At 33.0% G+C, this 15,029-nt stretch overlaps 1 protein-coding gene across 2 annotated transcripts in view; it reads left to right on the forward strand.

Moving 5' to 3' along the window:
* Positions 1-5,371: 5,371 nt before the first annotated feature.
* Positions 5,372-15,029, forward strand: part of LOC126743659 (storkhead-box protein 1) — a 109,720-nt gene continuing 100,062 nt past the window's right edge. For both annotated transcript variants that reach the window (XM_050450860.1, XM_050450861.1), the window contains exon 1: positions 5,372-5,640. The gene's annotated coding sequence lies outside the window, so the exon portion shown is untranslated. The remainder of the gene's footprint in view (positions 5,641-15,029) is intronic.

Here is a 15,029-nt window from a genome sequence, read left to right on the forward strand (position 1 = left end):
GTTGTCCAAGGCTGAAGAAAATATCGTAGTTGGGCAATTGACTGCAGAAGTGACAAACGAAAGGATAATTCAAGATGCTAGGAAAATTCAGAACAACACAATACAAAGACTAAACCTACTAACAAGAGGAGACCTTGCATATTTGATAAGGAAGTATAATATTGACAAACTGTGACATCTGTAAAATATGTTTTCATAAATACAGATGTGAGTGTCCAGAAAATTCTGCCAAAACAGTACTTTGTAGCATATACGTGCTGTAGCCATTTTTGAGCAGAGGAGCGAGTTTGTTGTAGGTTCCCCAACTGTGAGTGAAGAGGAAGAAGATAATGTTTTGTTTGTTGATCAACCCACAACTAGCCAAATCAATTATCAGGAGGATGCAAGAAATTTGTAGCTGTGGTAGAAGTTTAAATAAAAATGCATTTTTCCAGATTTATGGCTGTAATCAACAAATTTAAAAATAAAGAGGTGGAGGAAGAAAATTCTCAGAGCATTGAAAAGAAAAGAAAAATTGAAAAACAAATGTACTATCCAATTAAAAAATAAGCTAGATTTCTGTGAGTATTTAATGGCTAGATAATATTTGAATTGTAGCTATTTTTTTGTTTGTATAGCTGTGAAGTTAACAAAAATAGAATGTGGTATTTTATATGGTATTTTGTGTTGTATAATCAGTATAATATAACTAAGTATATTTTTTGTAAGGTTTTGGTGCAGGTTTCAAATTGTAAATACAAATTTTATGTAAGAGGTCATATACATAACTAGGTATAGTTTTTGTAAGGCTTAATTTGGTCTAGGTTTCAAATTGTAAAAACAAATTTTAAGACGTCATAGGTGTTGGTTTCTGTATAACTATTTTTATATCTTTTATTTTAAGACTAAAATATTAGCTTATTTTGTATGTTAATATTCAACTAATCATTTTTTATTACATTTTCTTTGCTATGTTTTTAATATTTTTTAGGGTGCAGAAAAGCTAATTGGATTAACTTAAAATTGACATTGAACGAGGGGGAAGGTCCTCTATGAGTATATATTTATTAATTAAAATGTATACAGAGCAGTAATATTTTTTTCATGTTACTACAAAAAAACTATTGAATGGTTTGGGCTGTTCAGCTCTGCTGTTGACCAGCAGAGATGACAAATAAGCTAAAGAAGTGCCAGTCTACATACTATATACCAGATTAATACATTTAGCCTCCTTGCATTTAATTTTGAGGTTGTTGATATTAAAAATACCATAAATTATTATATTTAAATAACAAATAAATTTATAGATTTTTATTATTTGAAATAAACAAAGTTAAAATATAATTTCTACGTTTTTTTTTTGTTTTCTGTTCTTATACTTTGACTTTTTAGTCATATTTACCCTTTATCCAGCTTTTTTTTTCCAACCATATATATACTTTATATCAACCACTAAAGTATAATGTATAGAATATGTATAGTGGTAGTGGGCAATTTAAAATAATATTATACTTTCAAATAACTATTGACAATTATTATATTACTAAGGTGCATATTAGAATTATGACATAGAGATATGTAAAAATGCGAACTTTAAAATGTTCACTGTATATTGTTAAAAAATGTAATTGCCATTTATTTTTATTTTCTAACTTTTTTATTTATCCGCTCATCCACCTATTAACCAACTAATTTATCAGCTTTACACACCAATTCAATTTTTAACCCCATTTTTAATATTTAACTAACAATAATAATTAAATAATTCATACATTGCGCTTACACGTACCGCTAAACCAAATGATTAACAAATTTCGTCAATAAAAGAGATAAATTGCTATAAAAACCAAATTTGGCAAGTATTTATAAAATATTTTTAAAATAATAATTGATCACACGTTGTAAATATTAAAAAAAAAATTAATAATCCATTTACTAATAATAGCTAAAATATCTTCTTATTAAATGTTTTTAATGCATATTGCACTTTTCTTCATCTAAAATATATACGCATCATAAAAACCTAATTAAATATAAATATGAATAGAAAAACTCTACATACATTGAAAATTTCCTATTTTGAATTTGGCGGTTCGCATACCACGCCCGCGCGGATGCCGAAGCGCTCTCATTGGCTGGGCATATTTGTATTTTAACGTATGCTTTCCAGTTGTTGTATTTTGTACCTGAATACTATGAGAGCCATGCTGAGGTAAAGAGTGCCGAGATTGTGGCATTGGCATCAAATATTTGGCCTCCATCTGCGATACTGTATTAAATATTTGGCCCCTTATTTGATGCTGATCTATAGGAGAGAAGGTTTTCAGAGTTTTCAACATTGATTCAAAAAAGAGATCCAAGCAATCCTTTTGTGGCGTTTTGTCCGCACTTTCTTTTTTTGCAATTAAATATTTCATTACGGTTGAGGAAGCTGTCTCTTGTGGATTCTTAGATCTAATAAATCTTGGTTTAGATTGTTTGTGGTCCAGAGATCGCTTGGAAGATCCAGGTATTGGTTGAGATTCCATACTTTGAGCTGATTGAGTACTGTCTGTCTCTTCTTCACTTTCTTCAACGTTTTTCTCTTGTTCCTCCAAATCTACTGATGACAATCGCTCTTTGTTATAAAAATGATATAATATCTTCAAATTTCCATTTTCGATACTTCACAGCTGCTTGGCCACTTACAGTAGTATATTTCTGACGAACCTTGCGATGCTGACTTCGCAGACTCATCCATCTCTGCTTGCATTCATCGGCCAAAAAAAAGCATGCTTCAGAATATAGGTTAAACCCTATATTCTGAAGCATGCTTTAGCCACATTCGCGCTTTTAAAACGTTTCATTGTTGAAAATTTGTTTCAAGACAAATTGATTTTAAAGCGCTTTTTAGCTAAAAGAGGTTTAATAGAGATTAAGATGCCGCATACGGCTGTAAAACTTTTTAATTTCTAATGTTTTAAGCTCTTTAAATTTTACACGGGTTACTTAGAAAAATAAAATATGTTTTTATTTCCAGGTTTTTGGCCAGTGGTGATTCATTCAGGACAATAGCGTTCAGTTATCGCCTGGGAACTTCTACAGTACAACAAACAGTCCATAAAGTTTCCGATGTTATTATAAAAATTATGATGAAGGAGGTTATGTCAATACCAACCAAACAAGAATGGGAAAAAGTTGCCCAAGAATTTTGGCAACAATGGCAGTTTTCCAATTGTATAGGAGCTTTGGATGGCAAACATGTTGTTATCGAAGCTCCCCACAATTCGGGTTCCCTTTACTTCAATTATAAGAAGTCCTATTTAATAGTTTTATTGGCACTTGTCGATGCGAATTATAGATTTATCGTTGTCGATGTCGGATCTTATGGACGAAGTAGTGATGGAGGGATCTTCGCAAATTCAAATTTCGGAAAGCGCCTAGAAAGAAATACACTTGATATTCCGGATGATGCAATCCTACCAGGGACTCAGCAACTTGCCCCATACGTTATCGTTGGAGATCCAGCTTTTCCCTTAAAAAAGTTTTTAATGAGACCTTTTCCTGGAACTCATATTGAAAATCAAATTGAAAAACGTATTTTTAACTAGCGATTATCTCGCGCCCGCAAGGTAGCTTAAAATGCGTCTGGAATTCTCACCCAAAAATTCAGATTTTATGGCAGAAGATTGAAATTAGAGCCTAAATATGCCGAAAAACTGATTTTAACAACGTGTATCTTACACAACTTCATTCGTCATGGAACAGTTTCGACCATTTCAAACAATGATGAAGTTATAGAAAACAATTTAAGACATTTATGTAGACAGGGAGGAAACTCAGTAGCCATAGATAGCTTTTCAAACAAGAGAAATATTTACAAGATTTTTTATTTTAGAGGAAGGCGCGGTCCCTTGGCAAAATGATATGATTTAAATGTCAAACGTAACATTTAACTTAATGTCTTAAAATTGTTTATATATTGGTTTTTGGATTAATAAAATAAATCTTTAGTATTTACCTGTTCTGTTTAATGCCTTCCCTATTTCTGACCAAATATTTTTGTTGTGGACATTATCACTGTATAATTTATTCGATTGATCATACAGCTCGGGTTTATTACGAACAATTTCTATTAATTTCTCGTCCACGTTGTCCATTAATCGTAAAAACACTAGCGCTCAAGTCTTGACACGATAAAATCCAACGCTCAAAATATCCTTGGCAAAAGATCGCGACGCTTTAATGAATGCGCGTGAGCTTGGTGTCAGTGGTATTTGATTTCATTATATCAATTTTGAGCGTACCTGGAGCACCGTATGAGTGAAGCATGAGTGTCGCCTTGGTGTGAAACATCCTTTATAGGCAGTCAAAGATTTCAAGTTTCTTCTAGACAGTTACAGTAGTTTTTCGTTTCTTTTAACCAGTTAATGTTAGAGTTAATTTTTTTATTTCTTCCAGACATTCTTTGCCTGCTTCATACATCCCAGATCTCTATGGACCTCATTTATCTAGCAGATAACTCCATTACGTTATCTCTCCTTTATTGTTCTACGAAGAGAAGAAGTTCTAAGAAGAGTTTTCGACTCATATTTGAGGTTATTTTTTATCGCCATCTTTAATTAATTTTTGTATTTCTTCGAGGTAGTTGAAATCATTTCTCATTCATATCTTTAAATAGGCAAATTCTTTGCATGCTCTAATGAGATAAAAAGCATAGAATGGAATAAAAAGGAATATTTCTTAAAATGTGTGGAAGATTTAAATAGATATCTCAAATGCCCGGATAATCTAGAAAAAAATTCGAAAATTTGGAAGATATGAAAAAGATCTGAAGAGACCGGAAAACCATCAAAATGGACTCGAAAAGTCTGGACACAATTAACTCAAATGCATGAATTAAAATTTATAGGGTACCTTAAAGACTGGAACAAAAATAACTTTAAATTGCTGAAAAAAAAACTGAAAAACGACTTCCAGTTCCTGGACTAAAGTTGAAATTGTATCTGGATTAAAACTGACATCGCAGATCTCCATTATATTGTTTTAGAATATTAGACTTAAATGAAAGTCTAATAAAAATTAAAAACACACTGTATTTGTCACTGAAAATGAGGAATATCAAATGTGACCGTTTACACCACGGCTCGTGGTGATTCTGTCTTTTTGTCAATGATCTCGAATCCCGCTGATGCAAGACCCTATCGAATCCTTTGCTCATCAATGGTAACCACACCAAAATCCTCGACGTCAAGTGTATAAATTCAGCTATACCTTATTTAAATATTGGTTGGTCCGGAAGGAATGTTATTTATTATTGGGGTTTCAAGGGAACCAAACGCGACGGCATCTCATTAATAGAACCGAAAAACAAACAAAAACGCAACTCTCACTAGATAGACGACGGAACGAGAACCGTGGTGCAGGTACGACCGCCTCGATCTCCTCGACTCTCCGCGTTTAGTACTTCGCGGATCGTCGGCAGGTACCCGCGGTACCGTTTCGCTTCGCACCGTAACACGGTTCTCATATTATTATTATTCGTGCAGTCAGGATTGATTTTTTTTTTTTTTTAAATTTGAGAAAGACTGGTTTTCGAGGGTTTGTAAATTGAGTGCCTATAGTGTACAGAGTTTTTGGAGAGAGTTTTATGTGGATGTTGGTAATAGGAGCTGAGTAAAGGTAAGAGTAAAATGTTGTATTAGAATGGGTTCCGTATTTTGACTTTAATCAGGAGTTAAAGTCGGATCCTTATGGTGAAAATAGGTGATTTTATTAAGCAATAAGTGATAGTAGGAACACTAGGGGTTCGTTCTTCATGATTTCAACGAATATTTGCTAATGTTGTATCTCTTCAGGTTTCTGAAATCTGGTGTTTTTGAGGAAAATTTTGAGTTCACATAAGTCGGTGAACAAATGCTTTTCTGATTCTAACGTTAATTTTATTAATCATCTCATTTAAGCTTGTGAAGCAAATATGGAAATTGCTAGGCAGCATATATAATTTTTTTATTTCTTCCAGGCAGTTCCAGAAGTCTTTTTTCATCTCATTCATCATTTTTTCTCTCTTCAGAGCACATTTTTCTTTTCCACTACCTTTCTTTAGTTTCTCTTTGTCATTTTAATTATTTCAGACGTCAAGGAATTCGACTAGTTCTCCAGATTGGATGAATATTGAAGATTCCTTTTAAATATCATCATAATCCATGGCTTAAACCAGAAATAGCTAGAAATAAGAAAAAGCGAATTTAACTTAAAGTGTCTGGAAGAAGCAAAATATATATAGACCTTAAGGGGGTCTTATTGGTCCAGGAGGAAGAAAGTAATTACTTCTGTGTGAAAGAAGGAATTTTTCAAGTGCTGAAATTCCTAGAGATCAGTGTTATAACTTGTGTAGGAAACTAGGGGTTCGTTCTTAATCATTTCAAAGCAAATGGACTGCAAAGGTTCTATTATGAAAAAAATTGATTCTGAAATATTTCTGGAAATTTTCCAGGAAATTCAAATAATTTTTCTATCGCTTCCAGGAAGGAGCAGAAATCTGGGACAACTTAAATTAGCTCACAAGAGCTCAACTCAGAAGAAATTTAATAAATTTCTATCAGACATTATTTGCTTTAAAATTTGCTAATTAAAATTCTCCCTAAGGTCGTACCGTTTGTAGTTTTCGAGATTTTGAGATCCAAAAAATAGAGCACTTTTTTATCCTCTTAAATCCCTGTTTAGAAAAAAACTAGAGGTTCATTCTTCATATTTCCATTCATACTCTGGTACAATTAAAGCAAATAAGATTTCAGAAAGTTCTTCTATAAAGTAAATCTTGATGAAATATTTCTGTGTAAAAATAAAAAAAACTAGGGGTTCGTTCTTCATGATTTTAACGAATATTCCATACGGTCGTCTACCAAAAGTTGCACCTTTTCAGATTTCTGAAATCTGGTGTTTTTAATGCAATTTTAAGATCACAGAAATCGTCAAAAGAACGTGGAAAAAAATTGAAATTTTTTGATGCTATTAGAGGAAAACTGTGTTTCCTCACCTGAAAACTTTTTCTTCAATTTTCCCTTATGACATTAAAAATACTATATCACGGAGGTTTTAATTATCCAGAAGGAATGAAAAAATTACTTCTGGATCTGCCTGAAAGAAAGAATAAAGTTTAGGAATTTTTTAAGTGCTGAAATTCCCAAAGATCTGTGGTATAATTTGTGTAGGAAACTAGGGGTTCGTTCTTAATCATTTCGTTCATATTCTCATGCTAGTAAAGCAAATGGACTTTAAAGGTTCTATTATAAAAAACATTCATGTTGAAATATTTCTATTTTTTTTTAACTAATTTTCTTAACTAAAATTCTCCTTAAGGTCGTACCTTTTCTGGTTTTTAAGATTCTGTGGTTAAACTCAACTGACGAAAATTAAAACTATGCTCTTTTTTCAAAGCAATTGAGCTAATTTTGATCTTGATTGCTTGGAATAACTAAAATTATAAGGCAATTAAACATAACATTTATTTCCTTAACTGCATAGTAAATGTAAAATTATATTTGCTTAAACTCAACTGCCTGGAATATTTAAACAATTTTTTTTTAAAGAAATTGAACTCATAGATATTCCCATACATCTTCTTGAATCCGTGTCTTAAACCTTTTTACAAAACAAAAAACTAGGGGTTTGTTCTTCGTATTTTAATTTATTCTCTCATAATATTAAAGTAAGTGAAAGTTCTGTGTTTCAAAAAATTCTAAACTTTGGAAGGAGTTAAAAGAAAAATAGAAACTCTTCTGAAGTAAATAGAGGTTCCACTGCCAGGAAGTCTAAAAAGTCACCTTTTGTGTACAACTTGACTCACTTTAAGTTCTCAAGTGCTCAACTTCAACTGCCTGGAAGAAATTCAAACTTTTATCAGACATTCCTTGCTTCAAACTTTGTTAATTTAAGTTCTCCCTAAGGTCGTACCTTCTCTGGTTTTCGAGATTTTGAGGTCCAAAACATAAGTGCCGAAATCCTCAAAAATCTCCGTAAATCCGCGTTTTAAAAATAAAACTAGAGGTTCGTTCTTCATATTTTCGTTCATACTCTCATACTATTAAAGTCTAAATTTTCTGTTTTAAAAAAGTCCAAACTTTGGAAGGGTTGAAAAGAAAAATAGATACTTTTCTGAAGCAAATAGAGGAATTTTTCAGGCGCTTCAAATAATTTCTCTATCACTTCCAGGGAGTCCCAGATGTTATCTTTCTGGGACAACTTCAATCACTTCTAACTCTCGAGTGCTCAACTTCAACTGCCTGGAAGAAATTTAAACTTGCTTTAAAATTTTCCAGAAGGTCGTACCTTTTCTCGTTTTCGAGATTTGGGGGTTGTATTTTTTCAAGCTTTAAAGTTTTTAATTGTTGATTTTTTCCAGGCAGTTAAGGACTTTTCAATGTCTTCTTGGTAGTCAATACTGTTTGAAAATAAGATATTTTTGATCTTTTTTAGACATTTTAAAAGCCACTTGGCCGTTGCCGTTATAAAACTTTTTTGCACACTCTGAGTTTTCGAGCTTAAAATTGTCAATCCACTACTCGTTGTTTTTCAATTTGAGTTAGCAATAAGAAACAAGGAAATGATTTTTGACCAAGACACTCCTCTTATTATCACACCCAATGCAAAAACAGGCCCGAAAGCGTGATTCCCAAAAAAACAAATCGAAATCGAATCAAAAATCGTGATTTACCCGAAATAAATCACTGTCAAATCGCAATAAGTCCTTGTACTTTCGTTGCTTTCTAACAACTCTTGACATTCCAAACTATTGAGAAAAAACATAGCAACAATTCAAAACAGCGTTTGCGTTTTGTTCAAGTACATCAAAGTTGAATAGATGAAAGTGATAATCACTATTACGTCGAGAAAGGTACCGACCAAGCAACGAACCAACTCGGTCGTAATATTTTAATTTATTTACCATTTTATTGACGGGATAGGGGAGTCGAAATGCACAGTTTAACGACGAATAGTTAGGAATAAATTTCACACTTCAAAGAGCGGCTTACGAGTGCATTATCACGAAACACTAATAAACTTAATTAGTTGTGTCACTATTAAATCATTATAAGAAAATCGCATATATTGCTTGAGAAGTGTTAAACTTTATGCTTAACTAATGCGACTTAATTAGGATATAATTTAGGTGTACAGTAAATTTGGCCTTTCTAATGGGTGAAAATGTGTAGGAAATTAAATGTTTGTTCAAAATTCGCCTTTAGGAGAAGTGCAACCTTCTGAAACGGCCTCAATTGCCTTATTTGAATGAGAGATAAATTATTTTTTGGAATTATAAACACAAACCCCTGGTTTTCTTGCAATGATGCTCTAAAGGCACCCAAGGTAGCATAGGCAACGACCAAGTGGCTTTTAAAGTGCCTAAAAAAGATCAAAAATATCTTATTTCCAGGCAGTATTGACTACCAAAAAGACATTGAAATGTCCTTAACTGCCTGGAAAAAATCAAAAATTAAAAACTTCCAACCTCCATATCTCGAAAACGAGAAAAGGTACGACCTTCTGGAAAATTTTGAAGCAAGTTTAAATTTCTTCCAGGCAGTTGAAGTTGAGCACTTAAGAGTTAGAAGTGATTGAAGTTGTCCAAGAAACAGTTGGGACTCCCTGGAAGTGATAGAGAAATTATTTGAACCGTCTGGAACATTACTCTATTTGCTCCAGAAAAGTTTCTATTTTTGAGTATGAATGGAAATACGAAGAACGAACCTCTGGTTTTATTTTTAAAACGCGGGTTTACGAAGATTTGTAAGGATTTCGGCACTTATGTCACGTTTTGGACCTCAAAATCCCGAAAACCAGAGAAGGTACCACCTTAGGGAGAACTTCAATTAGCAAAGTTTAAAGCAAGAAATGTCTGATAGAAGCTTAAATTTCTTCTAGACAGTTGAAGTTGAGCATTTAAGAATTAGAAGTGATTGAAGTTGTCAAAGAAATTATTATTTTGCTTTGCATACCTGTATTTGTTCCAGAAAAGTTGCTATTTTTCTTTTCAATCCTTCCAAAGTTTGTTAATTTCTGTCTAAACTAGACAAAATTCGGATGGGTAGTTCGTATAAAAGTTACCTTTATTTCTCCCAAGGAACCTAAAAATATAAAAATATTCGGGGTGTCCCATTTAAAATTGTGGTGTTAAAGTCGATGCAACACTTTTTGTACCAAATTTCATGTTTTTACCTCTAGCAGACACCCCAATAGAGTCAAAAGACTTTATAACCTCCTCACGCCTCCTCTATTAATTGGTCACCTCTTGAACCAACTTAAGACATGATTCCTTATCTCTGTGCCAAATTTTATGGAAGTTTTCACTCTAGTATGGTCGGTTGAGACTGACTGAAGATGTTGCGCGATAACGCCGCGAGGGTGCGGTCGCGAAATCACGCTCCGAAATAAGAATTTCTACCTGGAAATAAATAAATTAGGAACGTTGTGTGGTTTGTATAAATACATATGACGTTCATTCCAACGTGTGCGCCGCATATCTTAATATAAATTTTAAATAAACAACAATACCGGTTTGGTATATTTACCCCGCGAAGTTTTTTTTTATTAAGAATATATACTGGAACCTGTTTATTTAGTAAAATCTGTTCATGAGAAAAAAATTCGCGTAGGTTTGGAATTACGGCAACCGACAACAACCTTAAGACCGTAAACGTGCATGTCATTAAATACAACACTTGTCGGATTTGCATATAAATATATATACTTTTTTTCCTTATATAAATATAGTCATGGCAGCCTAAGTGTTAACAGAGGGTGTTATTTCTTTTTTAATTGTATTTAATAATGCGTATACAATTCTATAAGTTAGACTTCAATAAATCACTTGTTTCTGCAAGATAAACGATCGGAATAAAATATTTGCCGAGCATTTGAACCTCGAAATAATCCCAAGCAATTTAAGGCGGGTTCTCACGAGTCGATTTTCGTTGAACGATTTTTGTTGATCAACTGAAATCGAATAAAAATCCCGGTGTGAACCGATATTTCAATTTTTGTTGAACGACAAAAATCGCTTCCACAAAAGTTCGACCTATTCCAACTTTATCGTTCAAGTAAGGCCTACCGCACACTGGCAACTTTTTAATCTCGGCGATTAAATAGTTTAGTCACTAAAAATTATTGCAAATCTATTTACAACGCCCAATGATGACTGAATAGTTGCTCCGCAACCTCAGTCGAAATGGATTTCCTAGAAACAGCGTGCGTTTATGCTTTGATTTTAAAAAAACGTCGTCAAAAAGGAAAGCGAAAATTTTGGGTCCATCCTCTGATAAGTAAAAGACTTCTAGATGGGCAATTTTATAAATTGTTCAGCACTTTGAGGGAACATCCAAATAATTTTTTTAATTATTTCCGTATGAGTATACGAAGGTTTGATGAGCTTCTGGTGTTGACAGGTCCTCATATTTCATACCAGAATACACAATTACGAATGGCTGTGCCGCCACAGGAAAGATTGGCCGTAACTCTAAGGTAAGAAAAAAACTCATTTTATTGAAAAATATTTATTACGAAGAAATATATTAGTATTATAAGCATTTAATGTAATTCAAGCAGAGACGACATTTCTGACTCATCATCAATTTGCTGTTGGGACGTATTTGCATAAACCTGTACCTGTCCTGCGGAAAAGTCTGAAATATATTGTGCTGCAGTATAGCTTGGATTGCGATTGCTGCTTTGTATAACATTGTTATAACCTTCTTGGTGGTAGGAATATGTTGGCGAGTGCAAAGAACTATTTCTATCATCTCCATAATGTGATCCTCCTGCACTAGTTGAAGGAATATTTACAGCAAGACTTTTGGCAGTATTTTGGTGGTGCAAAGCATTTGCTTCATGGCGAATTTGATTTTGGCCGCTTCCCGACATACGAACGCGTCTTATCACATTCAGGATTTCCGTTCGTGCAATAAATTTTTGGTCTTCATCAAATTTTTTTAATGAAGGGAGTAGAGACAAAAGAAAATATTTATCTTCGTCAATTTCATTCTCTGTATCCTTTTTTTCCCTCAAAATCTGAAGCAGAGATTCCTCATATGTTTTCTGATGAGTTTTCTTTTGGTAAATTTTCTTTCTAGAATGGTCAGTCTTGGCACCAGTACGAAGTTGCGTAGCTTCACTAGCTTCTGATTCTTCCTCTCTGGTTTCTGTGTTATCTTCCACATCATCAGTACCTTGTTCAAGACTGTTGTAACTAATTCTGCTTTCTATAGAATCCCGCAGAAATAAAAGCTCTTCTTAGCCCCAGAACCAGAGGCAATATTCTTTTGAGCATCGTACTCTCTTTTAAAACATCTCCAAGATTTTTCCATCTTTTTTGTAACTCGTTACCTAAAAAAACATTATGTATATGATATGATGTATAAAACATGATGTATATTAGACAATTTTTTTTTAGGTATTTAGCAACGGGAAATAGCTTTGCATCACTACATTATGAATACTTACTTGGAATTACAACGATACGAAAAATTGTAAAAGACACATGTGAGAAACTTTGGGAATGTTTGGTGCCACTCTATATGCCAAAACCGGATCATGATGACTGGATAAGAGTTTCCAATGAGTTTAATGAGAAAACACAATTTCCCAATTGCATCGGAGCAGTAGACGGGAAACATATTAGAATAAAAAGACCTGATAAATCTGGGTCCGAATTTTTTAACTATAAATCTTTCTTTTCTACTGTTCTTCTAGGCATTGCAGATTCCAATTATAATTTTATATATGTTGAAGTAGGATCTTATGGATCGGCAAGTGATTCCAACATATTTAAACAATCGGCATTTTCGCATTTGCTTGACAAGAAGGAATTAAATATTCCGAATGAAAAAAATCTTCCTAATGATGAAAATGGAAAAGCTATGCCGTTTGTGCTCGTGGGAGATGAAGCTTTTGCTCTCTCAAAATTCGTTTTGAGGCCATATCCAAGCAGAAATTTAACCGTAAAACAACGAATCTTTAATTATAAACTTTCGAGGGCACGTAGAATGATAGAATGTACATTTGGAATTTTAGCCAACAAGTGGCGTATACTCCACAGGCCTCTAGATACCCAAGTTGAATTTAGCGACTCCATTACAAAAGCATGCTGTATTTTACACAATTATGTGAGAAAACTTGATGGACTAAATTTTGAAGACACCTTTTATGAATGTCCATTGGAAGATATTCCTGCTCTTGGACTAAGGAGCAACAATGAAGGGTATACAGTTAGAGATTATATTGCAAATTACTTTATTTCTCCTCAAGGGTCTGTTCCTTGGCAATATGATAAGATTTAAAAATTTATGTTCTGGTCTTTTGTGAATATACAGGGTGTTTTTTAAGTTGAGGTTTTTCTTTTAACAATGTGATTATAAAAAACTTTATTTTTTATTTAAATGCAATGAATATTTTTATTATTTGGCTGAACAAAAATTTGTAATTTTTTAGGCCATTTTTATTTAACATGTTTTTTCATTCATAACCGTGAAATCGATTGTTAAAAAAAAACATTTATAATTTGTGCTTTAAAAACGACATTTTGTAGGTCAAAATAAGAACAAAAGTTCCTATAAACAGATGACCTAAATTGCTTAATCTCCTAGCAAAATGAAAAATTTTTACACCCTGTATCTCAGAATCAAGACCTTTTTGGACAAAATTTTATTCTTATAAAAGTTTTTATTTTCTTACATTCTATATAGTGTTAAAATGTAAACCCCAAATTTAAAAACACCCTGTATATGTTTGAATAATTCTGTAGGTATGTTGAATCTGTGACTTGATAAACATAAAATAATTTGGTAAAACTTACCTTTTTCATTCTTTTCCTTATCCCCAAGTTCATTCCAATTCTCAATGAATTTTTCACATAATTCAGTCCATAATTTTTTCTTTAGATTTTTATCTGAATTTTTTTTTTTGTTTCGTATTGTACAATGCTGGTCGTTTTTCGACTTCAGTAATAAACAATTCAACATCTATAGCAGCCATTTTTGTTGTAATTTGCCGGCTTATCGACAAATATTAACTACAAAGCAACTTTTTTCAAAGCAAATCACCAGTGAGCGCGATCCCGTTTAAAACAAGCTTGTTCTATTTTATCAGCAACTGTTTCGTCTCTCAAAGAATCCAACAGGTTGGAATTTTTTAGTTGCCGCAACTAAATAATCACCTGTGTGCGGCAGATCATAAATATTATTGTGTTCTATTTTTATGATTAATAAGTTGCCTATCTAAAGTTGCCAGTGTGCGGTAGGCCTAAGAGTCATGATGCGATTTTTATGCGTGAATCGACTGGTCTGAACTATTGTCGGTCAAGTTGCCGGTGTAGTTTATGTTGAAAATAGTTCTTTATTTTGTGTGTCAGTTGTTGATAGGGCTTTTGTTTTCCTAAAAAATGGCTGGAAAGTAATCAGAAAATATTGTCCTCCCCTTTTTGGATTTGTATCAGAAACACCACCGTTTGGGGGATGTCAAATTAAATTCCTATAAAGATAGGGATGCTAGAGATAACGCATTATCTTCTATATTAAAGAAAATTGATAATTTAACGACGCGCGACGGCTGATATTAAAAATAAAATTAAAACCATACGAACAATGTACAAGAAAGAACTGACGCTAGTATTAAAATCTAAGAAAAGTGGGACCGATGATGCATATAAACCAAAAATATTTTGGTTCAAAAAAGCAGATTTATTTTTGAGAGATGTGTCATTTACAAGGGAGAGTATTTCAAATTTGGTAAGTGCTATTTGATGAATATTTCTTAATTACTGCAGTAAAAATATTGGAAGGATAAACGAACGCTGGGAAAAAAATTATTAATGATTATATATCATCTTGTCTTGCCAAGGCACGGCCCCAGGACCAGAAAAATATTCGGCATAATTGTCACGTTTGCTTGCAGCTTCAGTGGTGTAATTATTGCTTCCAAAGTTGTGGTCTAATTTACGTAAAGCTATTGGGCTGTTTTCGGTTCTCCAGAGTCCTGGTATAACAGAACCAGTATCAAACGAACCTATTGGTATATAT

The sequence above is a fragment of the Anthonomus grandis genome, chromosome 13, assembly GCF_022605725.1.
Source record: "Anthonomus grandis grandis chromosome 13, icAntGran1.3, whole genome shotgun sequence".
NCBI classification, from domain to species: Eukaryota; Metazoa; Arthropoda; class Insecta; order Coleoptera; family Curculionidae; genus Anthonomus; species Anthonomus grandis.